Here is a 16,064-nt window from a genome sequence, read left to right as displayed (position 1 = left end):
TGTACACAAATCTGCTGCCCTGGTTTTGGAAGTCTCTGCACCCTTCCCTCCTCTTCCTCCACTCTGGAGCCTTCTGGGGTGCAAGGCCCTCCCCCCGCTCCTCCTAAACGCCAGGGCGGCCTGACCTCTTCTCAAAGGCAGATCAGACAGTTCCTGCTCCTGTCCGTGACTGGAATAGGCTGGCTGGATTAAACATTCCTTCTGCTGGGCAGGGAGGGGGAGGGCTGGAGCTGATGCATTGGGAACAGGGGGGCCTGACCAGTGAGACATGGCTTTTCTTGGCAGGAATGGAGCAAGCACTTAATTTCTGCCTATTGCTTGGTGGGAGAGGGAAGGAGGATTAGCATAATCACCTACAGTGTTTCCCTGGAGAGCCCGGATTGCGCAGGCATGTGGAAAAAGGAGCTGAAGAGGAGCCACTGGCTACTGGTCACTGGGGCTGGCTCAATCCACTAGAAGTGGTTAAGGTCAGGGCACTTTCCCAGCTGCTAACTGTCCCAAAAGCTGCTTTGCAGGGGGTAAGGACTGTGGCTACTTTGCCCCACCTGGGCACCCTGGACGTGTTGGGTTAACGTTCACCTCATCCTCGGCCAGCACATACCGGAAAGACAAATCGGCATCGTAAAGTTTGCACGTGGGACCTGTATGAATTGAGAAACAAATTTCAGGAATGGAAAAACATGTTGGATATTGGATATCAAAACATGTTGGATATTGAGAAAGAGCCTAGCTTAAACAACAAGAGTAAAAGGTTGAAATGCCCTGTCCGTTGCAAACAGAGGTACAAGGATACACATTACCGTATTCGCATTGTGGTAATAACCTGTCTCTTCCCATTATAATCCTCAAAATTCAGGATCAGGGATCAAAACTGTGAGAAACTTAGGCCCATTTGAGTGTAGGAAACAAACACACATATCCACCTTTTACTATTTCATGCCTCCTGTGGTTTGCCAATGAACCAACCAGAGCTTCATTTTGCCTCCAGGTACTCTCAGTGGAAAATTGCCGATGTAATCCAAACACTGCTAAAAAAGCAACATATGGATATATAATTCCCTTGTCGTGCTTCATTGCTTTTTCCCTCCTTGCGTTCTCCTTACCGGTGGTGTGCACAGGTAAAAGATGTGGAATTGCCCAGAGGAACAATTTTTCTTCTCATAAGTGCTTCATTTATATTTAATCACTTGCGATTGCTTTACATGTTCAGTTTTGTATGTTGTATAAAAATTACTTTCAATTGCCAGGATGTTTTTGAGAACAAAACTGAAGATTGACCAAAGAAGCCATTATTAAAACAACTTTGTCAGAAAGACGTATTTTGTGGTGTCTGTAACTTAATTCTGAAAATGCTGGTATACAAGTCTTCAAGTGCCAGTTAAATATTTATGTTAAAAATGGAGCTGTAAAATAGCATTAATAAAATGAGACTTAAACAGAGAGAAAATAGTAATAAGGAAGGTATAACAGCTATTCTTTGTCACTATTTAAAAAGTTAGAAGAGTAGCACTACCTTGACCTGCCCCAGTAGATTGATTGTGCTGTTATCTGATATTTCCATAGGGTTTGAAAAGAAACAGGAGGATGGGCAAAGCCCAATATAACTGTTGCAATCTAAACAACTACTGGTTGAAGTCTGACGTTCTACACCTCATGTGGAAGCCATCCCCGGTTTTTATGTAGACAGTAAACAAAATTTGTCTTACAGAGAAGACAAGGTACCAGTACTTTTCTTGGCGTAAGGCAGTGGTGCAACATTCATCTCATGTTAAGATGTCAATGTCACACAGTAAACGATGACAAAAACTTTTGAAAATAGGGTTGCAAAGGCAAGTTGCTGTACCAGAAGCTAAATGTAGATTAGCATTTCTCCACACTGTTCCTGAAACCCTATATATTCAGATACTGCCAAATATTGCAATGGTTGCAGAGCTAAGAAAATGCATCTAATCTAATCAAAAATGAATCCTTGTTCTTTATCTCCCGATTCCTTCCTGAGGGATGTGGGTGTGCGCCCATGCAGCATCTAAGCTATTCCTAGCACTGCACTCTTCTGAACAGAGAGCTCTGACATTTTTCCTGGGATCTATTGGAGCAAACTTAAGAGTCACAGCCCAAATGTTCCTTCCAACAATGGGACTCTTTGGCCTTTACTTTCCACATCCTCTTCAGTTCCTCCCTCAGATCCCTGATACTTCTCCAGCTACTCAAGATTCCTTCTCCCTGATGTTGCTGTCACCACTGCTGTCTTCCGCTCCTTGTCTACTACTGTAACTCTGGTTGATTGACCAGCACCTACCTGCTTGTCTGTCTGAATCTCAAAGTCCACAGGATCATATCCCTGTTATTCTCCACAAACTTTTATGGAGTCTACTATCTTGACTTGGAAAGATCTAGCCCATACACTGTGCAAATATTTTTGTATACAAATGCCAGCTACGGGATTGTGTGGTTCAGTATATACTGTTCCTACTGGATCTCAAATCCCGCCACCCCATCATAGAGCCAGTTTGGTCCAGTGGTTAAGGCATCAGTCTAGAAACCAAAATACTCTTTTAATTTTACCTTAGGCCTGAAAGCTGCCTGGGTGACTTTGGCCAGTCACTCTCTCTCAGCCCAGCTCACCTCAGAGGTTGTGGGAAAATAGAAGAAGGAATATTTTGTATGTTCACCGTCCTGAGTTATTTAAAAAATATTCCAGACCCTGGGTCCTGTATAGTGTGGTAGATCTCTTCCTCCTCTGCTTAGTGCCTATTCTTGTGCTGCTATAATAAATACCTCAGTGCTGTCTTTCAGTCTAGCTTGCCCTTTCCAGCCATTAGCAGAATTTCCCAATGTTTGCTACCTCAGCCATCTTTCAACGGGATACTCCCATGCAGTGTCTTATCTTGTCATGGCATTTCCTCTGCCTGGTCTTCCTCCCGTTTCTGCTGCTGCTTCAGGAATTCTCTCAACAGCTCAGCAGCTCATCTTTGGGTGTCATCTTACTGATGTACCTATAGATGCTCTAGGTTTGATCCAGGACAGTGCCTTTGACATTCACCAGGCTGCCCATTTTCTTTCTGCCTGGTTTACAATCTCTGAGAGTTGAACTTGAGGTGGAAACCTCTGTACATCATGAGAAGCTTCTGAGTCTTCCCAGTGGAAGCTTCCATGTCCTCCTTTGGTCAGGTCACTCTACTGGCAGGATATCTGATGGCTGGCAAGGCATACATATTGGTGGCATGGATCTTATTCTTCCCATTGAGCTGGTTCTACAGGACCTGTCTTATCCTTTGATGGTACTTGGATGTTGCAGTCTTCCTGGCCTCCTTATTGTGATTTCCATGTGATTATGGGATACCAAGGTACTTGTAACTGGTTTGTATGTCTGCTATGTGGCCCACTGATAGTTCCACCCATCAGTGTTAATTATTTTTCCTCTCTTGATTACTATCTGGCCACACTTCTTCAGTCTGAATGATATCCCAATGACCACACTACAGGTCCATGTCAGTTGGATTAGCAAGTCAATGTATGTCATATATATCGAGGTGGCTGGAGGTAGGGTTAGAGTCCCACTCTTGAACTTGTACCCATATTCAGTTCTTTTGATTATCTGGCTGATGGGTTTCAAGCCCATACAGAACAGTAGTTGGGGATAGTACATCATCTTGGTATCTTCCACACTTGATCGCTACTTGTGTGAGCTGTCTTGAGTTGACTTCTAGTGTTGTCTTCCGCAATCCCATTGAGTTATCGAGGAAGGTCCTTAGCATCTTGTTGACTTTGTATGGCAGCAGACATTTAGAGATCTCTGTGTGTGGCATTGAATCTATGCTGTCCTATAATCAATCCAGGCTGTCTAGATCTTGAGTCCTGGGCAATTGCACTATGAGCAACTGGTGTTTGGTGTTGTTCCCAGTGCATTTTTGAGCTGTGCTCATATACTGCCTCATAGGGTCCCGTAGCCTGGCTGCTATGATGCCTGATATGACTTTCCATCTTGTGGGAAGGTAGGCTATTGGGCAGCAGTTGGACAGCGGTGTTCCCTTGTGGGAATCTTTTATGATCAGCACTGTCCTGCCTTTTATGATCAGCCTGAGTGGGGATCTGCTGCTAGTAGATGGTTCATCTGTGCTGCTAGGCATTCACGTACAATTATTAGTTTCTTCAGCCATGTGGCGTGGATCATTTTTGAGCCAGGTACTATCCAGCTCTTCATGTTTTTGACCTGCTGTTGGAGGTCTGCTACTGTGATGGTGACTGGTTCCTGTTCTGGGAGATTGCTGTGATTTGCTCTCAGGTCCTAAAGCCACTTTGTACTGGTATTATATGTCGTGTGGTTAGATTGCTCATATAGTCCTGGGGAGACCTAACTTAAATACTCATTCACCCATGAAGCTCATAGGATGATCACGACCAAGTACCTGGTGCTCAACCAAACCAGCCTCACAGATTGTTATGAGGACACAATTGGAGAATGAGAATATGACATGGGGCCTGAGCTCCTGGAATAAACGTGGAATAAAAAAATCTAACCAATCAATAGAATACATGAAAATCCTATTTTATTAGCATGGTAGCCTAATACTGAAAAAGAAAGCAAGCCTGGGATGTGTGGAATTGATAGTTTCCTTAAGAAAAACACTTCCACGGACAGGATGAACTCTGGAACTGAGGGGAGCATGAATATATGAGTTCAACAGCAAAGAAGAAGAATATGAAAATTAGTGACTATGACACATAGGCAGATCATCTGACACTCTCAACTCAACATCACTCCCAGTCAATAGTAAAGGATTACGAAATTGCAGTGCAAAATTTTTGACAAGTCCCAGGTTTCCCTCTGCATCTTGTTTCTGTCAGGAGAAGAGCAACTCCAACAGAGAAAAGATGATGATGATGATGATGATGATGATGCCACTGTCGTCATCAAGGTCTTGGGTTGCGTGGCATGAGATGCTGCAATCACTGAAGCTCCCCAAATGCACTCATTCAGCTATGTCTACCTCATCCACACACCTGATATTTAAAGGTGTTTTTGCGTGCTAATGGCCCAGCTTGCCTACCCTCCTTGATTTGGGCTTGGATAGTCACGGATGTAATTTTAATCCCGACGGGATCCATTTAGAGCGAATTACCTTAAGTAAATAAGGAGTAGTAGTAGTAACATGCATTTTGCATCAGGTGGCCAGCTCAATTTGCAGAATGATAGATTAGCCATTCAGAAATACTACTTTGGAAAGCCTTGGGCCATCAGCCCTGCTCTGCTACTCAATGCCTCTCATCCAGTGAGGAGCACCCAAAGAGGACCTGGGACCTCTGGGAGCACTCATTTACTCGCTTATACTACAAAAATGGGTGGGGGGGAGAGAATTCTCCTGTTCTCCCACACACACACAACCCGGTAACCTTAGTGCTAAATTGAGTTGCAAAGCATGTTGGTCCCATCTCCGGTGAGAGCGACGGGTGAACAATGGGGGCTTTTCAGCTTGACATCTCAATGAGCAGGAGATGGAGAGAGAGAGAGAGAGACCCTCCACCCCTTCAGTTCTCCCCACACCCAGCTTTGTTTGGGGAGCAGACAGCAGCCTCCAGCCTCAGGAGCCTTTCAGGATCTAGGGGCAGCCATTCGTCATGGCCTACAACCCCCCCCTCCCCACTCCCTCAGCTGGTCGTCTGGGCAGAGAATTCACACACTTGTCAGTCCTGGATCGAGAGAGACCCTTTGTGCCTAATGGGGCCTGGACCTGGAGATGGGTGAGATGGGTCAGAAGGTTGGGGGGGAGAGAGAGTGAGAGAGAAAGAAAAAGGGGAGGGGCAGAGGGAACAAAAGTGTTAGGGTAGATCCTAATATACTCCAGGAAGTGTCCTGGAATAAGAGGCTTCTGGAAAATTGCCCTGACTGTTATCAGCTAAAGGGAGAATGATTTCTGGTGACAAAGTGCCAAGATTATCTCTGGGGCCTATACATGAAACGGGTGGTCTTAACTGACAAAGATTGTTCAGAAAAGCAACTTTCACCGCAACCCAATCCTATTCATCTTTACTCAGTTTACTCTAGGCAAGACTCCCTAAACACAGCATACAGTCTGGAGGGGAGAATAGCAAATGTCCACCACTATCCCTGTCTTTTGGATGAGCTTGTAGAACCGAACGAAATCAGATGGTTAACACGCCCAATTCTTCTTCTTGCAGATTTTGCCATCCTAGTTAGGCTCCCGGCACTGAGCTCAATTGCTTCCAGGGCGGTAAGCCTCAGGTCAGCATTTCACTGCCCATCCAGACAACAGGGATACTTACGAACACGGGAAAGCGTGAAGCAAATATCAAGAAAGCAAATTGCACGTTGATTTGATTTGTAAAGCAATAGAACCTTCACTGTCCCTTCAGAATTGTAAATCCAGGCGCACAAAAACACAGAATAGCGTCTGCCAATGAATTCCCGGCAGACAGCAATGGCTCTGGTCTCTGTTCCCTTTCAAGAATCCCATCCTCAGAAGCAGAAAACCGCCAATCCCTGAGATCTAAAAGAAAATGGCCACACCCCAAGTTTAGGCAACCTCATGAAGCTCGTCTGGGGGCTCAGCAATTTACTGACAGCCGCAGCTGTTCCTGTATAGATGGTGACGATCTCTCCCACTACACCATCCCCTCTTGGCAGACAAAGCCAGGCCTGGAGAGAGGCGGGGACTGCAGACAGGACCGAGTGCCAAAAACACTCCTGTCCCTTGTGGCTTCATCGTCGCCAGCGTTAAATTGTGCCCAGATGTATGAGCAGGGGAGGGCGCCTGGTGGTGATTAGGGCCTTTAATTATAGGCACCTGTATAGCCTAAGCTGGGTCCTGCCTGGATCATGAGAAGCTGGGCCCGTGAGGGGGATCTACCAGGAGGACCAGGCCATCCCAGGGGGAAAAGAGGAAGCCCATCTCTTCTGAACCAGAGCCAAGAGGAGACAGAGGCCCTCAAACTGGTAGCTCAGGAGGAACAGACTGTGGAGAAAAGAGAGGATAAACTCCTTATCTTTAACAGATTACAGATCCAGCACTTTCATCCCAGCTCTAGAACAGAGGTCTCCGAAGTTGGCAACTTTAAGATTTGTGGACTTCAACTGGACCCCCTGCTCTAGAGAGAGGGATTAAGCACGATCAATCTCTTCAGGAGATTCTGTCCCAGGGCTAGGCAACCTGACACACTTCAGATGTTTGCACGCATGATTCCCCAAATTCCTAGCCATTGGGGGCATGTGATTTATACCCCAAAATGTTCTAGGACAGGGGGTCTTCAAACTTGACAGCTTGAAGACTTGTGGACTTCAACTCCCAGAATTCCTCATCCTCCAGTCATGTTAGCTCAGGAATTCTGGGAGTTGAAGTCCACAAGTCTTAAACTTGTCAAGTTTGAAGGCCCTTGTTCTAGGGGGTGCTAGATTTGCCTATGCTTATCCTTCATTTTGCCCCATTCCTTTTTTCAGGCTACAGATTTTTTTTCCCCACAGGATCTAGAGTAACCTAGTTAATCAACTGGGTGAAGGTCTTGATCAAGATGCAAAGCCAATTTCTCCAGGGAAGAAAGGACAGCCCTCCTTCCGGCAGGAGTCTTCTGAATCTGAAAATGTCCTCTCTGTTGGCAAGACATCTCTGTGTTAAATAACAAAATAATATTGCTCACTTGCCAAAGCTGCATGAAACCAGATCAGCTCATGCATCCAGTTTGGCTTTGGTGTGACTCTTGAGTTGAATGTAGCCAAACCAGAAATAAAGTAGCCATCGCACAATAAGCTTGTGCTCTAATAAATGTGCTAGCTGGAAAAGCAACACACAACTCTTTGTTGCTTTTACACAGGAAAAATGATTCATTCACAAGTATTAATGGGAACAGGCAGGTCAGTTTGGATTATTCAATCCCTAAAGCCTGTATTGTTCATAAAACTTAATTATATAGAGAAATACAGTTCCCATGTTTTAACTCCAAAGTGATTCAATTGACTGAAATTATGCGACCGCACCCCATAATCCTGTGCTACTTTATCATTGTAATTCCCCCCAACCCACTTCCCAAGAGCACTCCCTTCTAAGAACCAGCCTCAACTACTGTAGAGAGATGTCATTGCAACTCTTTCTCTCCCTTCCCTGAGCTGCAGAGAGGAATCTGGGAAGAAAGAAAAGCACACCTGTTCCAGCAGTGGGATCCTCCTACCTGTTCCACTACCGGTTCGGCAATCACGCTCATGTGCGTGTGCACTTATTGCACGCATGCAGCTTTCCCCACACCAGCTTGAGACCTGCAACACCAATCTGCCTAGAGAAGAAAGAAAAGTGCAGGGGTGGGTGGGTGGGAGGGCCGATCCTGCGCTTTTCTTTCTCCTCTCAGCTGATGAGGCTTTTTTCCCTCCTCTCAGCTGATCGAGGGCGGCTTTACTACCGGTAGCATACCACCACTGACCTATTCGGATAACATTGCTTACAAGGGATACCGCAAAAGCAGAATTGAGGAGCCCTTGGTTCTCTCTGAGCTTGCTTGCTTCCTTGCAGATGTTTCATTACCCAAACTAGGTAACATCATCCCTGCTAAAGTAAAAGCAAAATATCTGCCTTCATTTGAGAATGTTGCGAGCAGAGCACCTACTGGCTGCCGTCTCATAACACTGTCCCAAAGGTGTTTTTTCAAGAGGCAACTGCCCTTTCTTTGTTTTGACTTGAAGATGTTTCTCTTCTCAACCAAGAAGCTTCACGAGAAGCTTCTTGGATGAGAAATGAACTGTCTTCAAGTCAAAAACAAAGAAAGTTGGGTCTTGAAAAAGCACCATTGGGATAACTATGGCTTGGATGACTGAGAATCTCCATAGACACTCTGATAACATTCTTACCCAAGGTTAACTTCAGCAAAGTTTTTGACAACATCTGCAATGGATTCTAGTCGAGAAGACAGCAATATGTGGGCTGGTCTGCTTGACAGATACACTGGTTACACAATCGTATCCCATGAGTACATGCCAATGGCTCTGTGTCAAGCAGGAAGGAAGATTTGAGTGGTGTACCACAGGGTGAACAGTGCTGTTCAACATATTTATAAAAGCCTTGGATGAAACATGATTTTAAATTTTATAGCAGAGATGGGAGAAAAGCAAATAGTTTGGAAGATCTTCACAAACTCGAACAACCAGCAAGATGAATTACGGAAGGAATACATTCAAAGACCCCTATTTGGGCAAGAAACATCCAAGCATTTGTACAGAACTGGGGGGAGAGAGAGGGAATGGCCAATAAAGAGCAGTAAAACTTGGGGAAAGAACCTAGGTTCCATAATGGATCACACGCTGAATATAAACCAACAGTGTAATACTGCTGTAAAAAAGCAAATATAGACCTAGAGGCTGCATCAACAGAATTTTATATGTTACACAAATATATAAAATTGAGCTGAATAAATAGAATGTCTAGATCAAGCAAAGTCACCATTTCTTCTATTCTGAGTTAGTTGGGTCACACCTAGAACACTGTCTCCAATTCTGGCCACTGCATTTGAAGAAAGATGTTAACAAACTCATTCAGAGGGAAACAGCCCAGATGATAAGGCCTCTGGGGGGAAAACATACAAGGGATGGTTGGAGATCTTGAATATGTTTAGCCTGGAGAAAAGAAGAATGCAAAAAAAACATTACACCTCTCTCCAGATATTTGAAGGGCCATTACACAGAAGACAGAGAAGAATGATCCAAAGTCAATTCCAGAAAATGGGTGGGGGCGGGGGTGGGGAGACACAGTAGGCTTCAATATCAAGGAAGTTGATTTTGGTTGGACATCAGGAAAAACATCCTTAACAGTTAGAGCTGTTCAGCAGCAGGATAAATGATGCACAAGTCTCCCTCACGAGTGGCAATCTGTGATATCAGACTCCTGGATTGGGCAGGGGTTGGAGTAGATGATCTCTAAGGTGATTTTTAATATAATTCAGTGATTCTTAAATATAATGCATTGACCCCAATGTTACAAGTTTCTCTAAGATAGCAGGCTAAAGTGTGATTGATTACTTCATGGTTTAGCATGCTGTATGAATACAACTAATCACAATCATTGCTGCTCTATCCCTTCTCCTCTATGGCTGCCTTGGCTGGTGCTTCTCACTATCTTCAGCAATAAACAAAATTGTCTTATTTCCAAGTGAACAAGATACAGCATAAAAGTAAATAACAACAACAAAAAAGACTTTGCTTCACTGCTCCAAATCATCCAACTGAAATAGTCAGATGTATCTAGGAGTGAAGGAGAGTGTGGAAAAATTTTTTACTGTCTGTTTTGTTTTCATAGGCTACTTACAACAAACACAGATAGTTCTCCACTGACAACAGTTCATTTAGTTCAAAATTATGACACTGAAAAAAGTGACTTGTGACCATTTTCACACTTGTGACTGTTGTAGCATTCCCATGTCACGTGATTTACATTTGGATGCTTGCAGCTGGTTCATATTTATGACGGTTGCAGAGTCCCAGGGTCCTGTGATTGCCTTTTGTGACTTTCTGATAAGCAAAGACAATGGAGAAGCAAGATTCACTTAACAACCTGGTTACTAATTTAATAATTTAAGTGATTCACTTTAACAAACGTGGCAAGAAAAGTTGCAAAATGTGGCAAAATTCACTTAACAAATTTCTCACTTAACAATATAAATTTTGAGATCAATTGTGGTCACAGATTGACAACTACCTGTATGTTCAATTTCCTGTATTCTGTGTATTTTGTATAGGCTCTGGCTGATAGATTAAGGAAGTCTTGCTGTAACACACACACACACACACACACATGCACACAAACACATCAGTGTAGTTCCTGCATGCATAAATTCTCCCCACAGCTTGTGTGGTACTTAAAGAGCAGCACATTTTGCAGCTGAGTTCAAACAACGTATCGATGTCTTAAGCTGAATTTTAAAAATTCAGCCGCAGCCACATAAAGTAACACTTTGGTCCAAATAATCTGGCAAGACAATTGCTAGGTTTTCACAACTTGTTCTATCATAAACTACCCATTCCCTTTTTTTTTGCAGATGTTTAGGTTGTAAATCCCACTACAACTTTTTGCACAACATCATAATTCTGTACAATTCAGCATCTTAAACCAAACCAAACCAAAGAAAACCTCATAAGAGTCTCAAAAACAGCTTAACTGTAGAAGGTGCAATAAGAATAATCTGAAAAAAATACCAATGTTATCCATGTCCAGATAGATCAAGCATATGTTGTGGGGGAGGGGAGATAAAACACCACAGAGGCAGAAAAGAAGACAGCCAAAATGTTGGACTTCCAACTTGAGAAATAAAGAATAAGTGATTGTTTTGCTATTAAGAGTTTTGTTGCCGTTTATTTTGTACAATATTAACATGACATTTTTGTTTTGATTTAGAATGAAAGGTTATTTTATTATACATTTGTATCTGTAGTGAAGACTGTGGAAGTTAACATTTTTTTCATTCTATTTTCTTTTTTAACTTCCTTGTCCTTTGATCTCCTCCTCCCCTTTTCAAATCTTGTTTTTGTTACTTTGTGTTTTGTATGTGTTTTTTTTAAAGGTAATAAAGTTGATGGGTTTTTTTTTTTTAAAGAGAGAGGGCAGCCAAATGAATAAATACTCTGGAGCAGACTTCTTACTTTCGTGCTTTCTGGACAACTTGAACTACAGACTCTAGACCTGCCGACCAATCCAGCCTTAGCAGACCAAGGCGATCTGAGCCAAAGAACAAGATGGCTCCAACCAGAAAGAAGGCGCAGCATGCATACCCTCCCCAGCCTACCTCAGTCACAGGACTCTGTTTATAAACTACACATAGTAGCTGCTTCACACAGAAAGTGACGCTGGCCTTTGAGAAAGCTAGAGGTTCCTATCTAGAAATACAGTGTGACTGGAAGTGAGAAGATAGTGTGAATATATTAATGGGCAGTGAAATAGTAGAATAGGGACTATACCTCCTAATTCATTGTTTTTCTAGCTGGTCCTTTTTCACACATGAAAATATAAAACTTCACCTGCTGAACATCCGTTGTAAATCCTAAGGGCTGAGCCACCTGTAGACTATCAGATGTTATTGAGAGGACACCGCTACCTTCCACGCCCCTCTGTGAAAAGAGGCAGAGACCTGCCAGGAAAAAGAAGAAAGAAGTTTAGGATAAGTAGTTTTACTGGTGTTTTGTTCTTGCAGTCCTCCGATCAGGGCTTCTTTAGGACAATATAGAATCCTAACAGCGCAGGGCCTACATTCGCACAATGTAGTAACACTGAGTCTGGGAGTGAATCAGCTTGGTGTATGAGCCAGCAGTGTGCAACAGCAGCCAAAAAAGCTAATGCAATCCTAAATTGTATTAACAGAGGGATACAATCAAGATCAAGGGAGGTACTAATAACACTCTATAAAGCCTTAGTAAGACCGCACCTAGAGTACTGCATCCAGTTTTGTTTGCCACATTATAAAAAAGACGTTGAGACTCTAGGAAAAGTACAGAGAAGAGCAACCAGGATAATTAGGGGACTGGAGGCTAAAATATACAATGAATGGTTGCAGAAACTGGGCTTGGCTAGTCTAGTGAAGAGAAAGACCAAGGGGGACATGATAGTAGTCTTCCAATATTTGAGAGGCTGCCACAGGGAGGAAGGAGTCAAGCTATTTTCTAAAGCACCTGTAGGCCAGACAAGGAATAATAGGTGGAAACTGAACAAGGGGAGACTTAACCTGGAAATAAGGAGAAACTTTCAGTGAGAACAATCAACCAATGGAACAGCTTTCTCTCAAAAGTTGTGGGAGCGCCATCACTTGAAACTTTCAAGAAGAGATTGGACTGCCATTTGTCAGAAATGGTGTAGGGTCTCCCACTTGAGCGGGGGGTTGGACTAGATGACCTACAAGGTCCCTTCCAACTCTGATTATCTGTTATCTGATGTAGTGGCTAAGGCACCAGGCTAGAAGCTGGACGTGAGTTTTAGTCCCACTTTGGACACAAGGCCAGTTGGTGACCTTGGGCCAGTCACTCTCTCAGCTCCAGAAAAAAGGCAAGTGGCAAACCACTTCCAAAAATCTTGCCAAGAAAACTGCAGAGACTAGTCCAGGCAGTTACCAGGAATCAGGACTGTCTTCAACACACACACACACACAAACACACACACACACACACAAACACACACAAATCTGGTTAGTAAAACTTAATTGCAGTGTTCACATAGCACATTTCAGCTAAATGAATAAACCATATGTTAACTTAAGTCCGGTTCTCGAAACTTTAAGGCATAGCTAGTTGATGCTTTCTTCTTTTCCTGCAAATACAGGGTGTGCTTTTTTCTCCCCTTTGGATCAACAGAGTGCCAATCCACTGGTTGTGACAGGAATTGTCACCTAAGAATTGTCATCATCACTGGCCCAAAGTCACCCAGCTGTTTTTCATGCCTAAACGGGGATTACAGGTAGTCCTTGACTTATAATTGGTCCCTTAGCAAGCAAAGTTACAACAGGTCCTGAAAAAAGGGACCTACTAAAGTTCCAACATTGGGGCTCCCTCATGGTCATATGACTACATTTGGGGCGCTTAGCAACTGGCCCACATTTCTAGTTGTTTGCGGCACCCTGTGGTCACATGATTGTGGTTCACATGCAATTTATGAAATTTTTGCCAGAAAAAAATTATTTCTGGTTTCTGACAAAAACTGCCCAATAGTGAACAATGAGTTGGCTTAACAATTCCAGCATTCACTTAACAGCCGCCGTGTTTAACTCCCACCCCCAAAAAGGTGATAAATGGATCACAATACCACGACTTAAATCTGTAATTGTGGGGCTCAATTACAGTCATAACTCAAGGACTACCCCCAGAACTCAGTTCCTGGTTTCTAGCCTGGTTCCCTAACTATCAGGACAAACTCTTTTTTTATTCACAAAAAGATTTTACACAACATTTCTTTTCATAGCGTATAAAACCTATTTTGCTGGTATAAGATTTGCAACTTCCTGGGTTGACAGGCTGACTGGTAAGCAGGGAGGCAGGCAGGCAGGATAACCGTGAAGAGAAGTCAGTGTGTCTACTGTTTAAGCAGCAGGCTAGAAACCAGGAGACTGGGAGTTCTAGTCCTGTGTTAGGCATAAAAGCCAGCTGGGTAACTTTGGGCCGATCACTCTCTCTTAATCCAAGCCACCTCACAGGTTGTTGTGGGGAAAATAGGAGGAGGAAGAAGTATTATGTTTGTCGCCTTGAGTTATTAATTTATAAAAATAATGAGGGAGATTTAAAAACTCTTTAAAAATGTATATAGAATCTGTATTCAGACTAGTGAGCTGGACAATATCCTTTCACACGTACCTGGGGGAAAAGAGGAATCTACAAAACTCCCAAAGCCTAAACAATCCACTCAGTTCTATTAAATATCATTACTTATAATATAAATTAATTGCAGATATTTATTTTAAAAAATAACACAAGGACTTCCCAGTAAATAGAATCTAAAATGTTATAGTGTATTCAAAACCTGTCTAGAAATCACCTTTTCACCATGATGACACCATAGTTTCCAACAGTTACTATGACTGGTTTCCTTGTATGTCATTAGGTTATAGACATGATTGTTTTCCAGGAAAGGCAAAGATGGAAGTGGATTTCAGCACAAATTACACCAGAGACTGGCCTGTCATGTGAACCCAGCCCCCGGCTTTCTGTGCTGCTTTGAAAGCGAAGGCATAGTAGGCTGCTGTAACTGTTCAGGGTTACCTGATAAGCAGATTTGCAGTGATAAAAGAAGGGCAGGCTGGTCTGGGTACCAAATGAGAGCCTGTACTTAAAACAATGGGGCTTAGACGAGGCCAAGAGAAACTTCCAAAAGGAAAAAGCCCTCTTGTTGCCACTGTTCCACCTACAGGTGCAACCCCGGCGAGATTCAGGGAGAGTGGCAGTCAGCGTGAACCAGGTACAAGGGCTCTGTGTTCCCTGCAACCCGGCCGGTGGCCAAGGGAAATATTGTTGGCACCAGGCAGACTCATTCCTCTGGCAGTCAGACAGGAGGGCTTTCAGAGCTGGGGGCTGGCCCTAATGCACAGCAAACTTGTTAGCCCCCTCCCTACGCACCGTTGCTGCCTTCCAGATTCTGCCTCTCCTTGCATACTGATCTGTCACAGGGAGATGCAGGCCATCAGAATTCTGCTACTGCACGCACCTAATCGTGCAGACAAAAAGTACACGATACCTGTATTTCAGCAGCATCTATCGAGGTGTATCTCTACAGCCGTAAACCCATATAGAGGAAATCTGGCACACACATTTTGGGGCATGACATCCAGGATATCTGCACAAAATAAAAACTGCCGTTTGCTATTTAAATTAAGACGGAACAACGAGGTTAAAATTAGCTGGGTTTGCTCAACCTGCTTAACAGTTAAAAGCCAATCAGTTGCAGCCTTCGTGTAACATGCTAAGTCTGACTGGTTCAAGCACTGCCTGGCTTAGCATATTGTCTGAATACAACCCACTTGGTCAGTGAATGATTCACCAGAGTCTGTGAACCTCTCCCCCAAAAGGTTAATTCATTAACCAAGTTCATTGCCAAGAGTTTGGTAGGAGTCAGGGGATGAATGAATTCGCAATTCTGCAATAAGTCGGGATTAGTAAAAAGAATCTATCATTTTACTTTTCTTTAATTTTTCTGCTTATATGTAAAAGAAGGATATTTTAAATACTTAACGAGTAACTGGAAAATAAAGTTAACATAAAGGAAAAGCAATCCATATGTACTTCTGGCTTGCTTTAGTTCATATTAATCTGATGAAAATCTAATTTGGATAGAAATTCCTGTCCATATAATACTGTGTGTGTCTTTGCCAATATGCCCAGAAACATGTAACAAGATATGCGTGCAGAAACTGATCTAGATATAAGGATTCCATTTTATCCATTCTACATTTTGATCCAACAATTAAATAAAGTATCATACCAGAAAGCTCCATTCTACATACTTATAAACGACTTGGTTGAAGAATTAGAAAATACAATTATCACCTTTCCAGGTAATAGAAGGGATGAGAAAGTGAGAAGAGTATCGAGATTCAAGGAG

The 16,064-nt window shown here is 43.2% G+C and overlaps 1 long non-coding RNA gene across 2 annotated transcripts; it reads right to left on the bottom strand.

The window, feature by feature from the left end:
* Positions 1 to 9,276: 9,276 nt before the first annotated feature.
* On the bottom strand, positions 9,277 to 15,427 carry LOC148126896 (uncharacterized). 2 transcript variants are annotated; one of them, XR_015741702.1, is made up of 4 exons: positions 15,201 to 15,427; positions 12,008 to 12,117; positions 10,302 to 10,504; positions 9,277 to 9,613 (listed from the first exon to the last, which is right to left on the bottom strand). It is a non-coding gene; the product is annotated as an uncharacterized LOC148126896 (long non-coding RNA). The 2 variants fall into 2 exon arrangements; XR_015741701.1 differs by having other exon boundaries at positions 9,277 to 10,504.
* Between the last annotated feature and the right edge of the window lie 637 nt (positions 15,428 to 16,064).

This window comes from Pseudonaja textilis, chromosome 2 (assembly GCF_049901715.1).
Source record: "Pseudonaja textilis isolate UNSWEBS1 chromosome 2, rPseTex1.2, whole genome shotgun sequence".
Classification (NCBI taxonomy): Eukaryota; Metazoa; Chordata; class Lepidosauria; order Squamata; family Elapidae; genus Pseudonaja; species Pseudonaja textilis.
The sequence above is the reverse complement of the archived record's forward strand: the minus strand, read 5'-3'. Positions and strand labels throughout refer to the sequence as shown.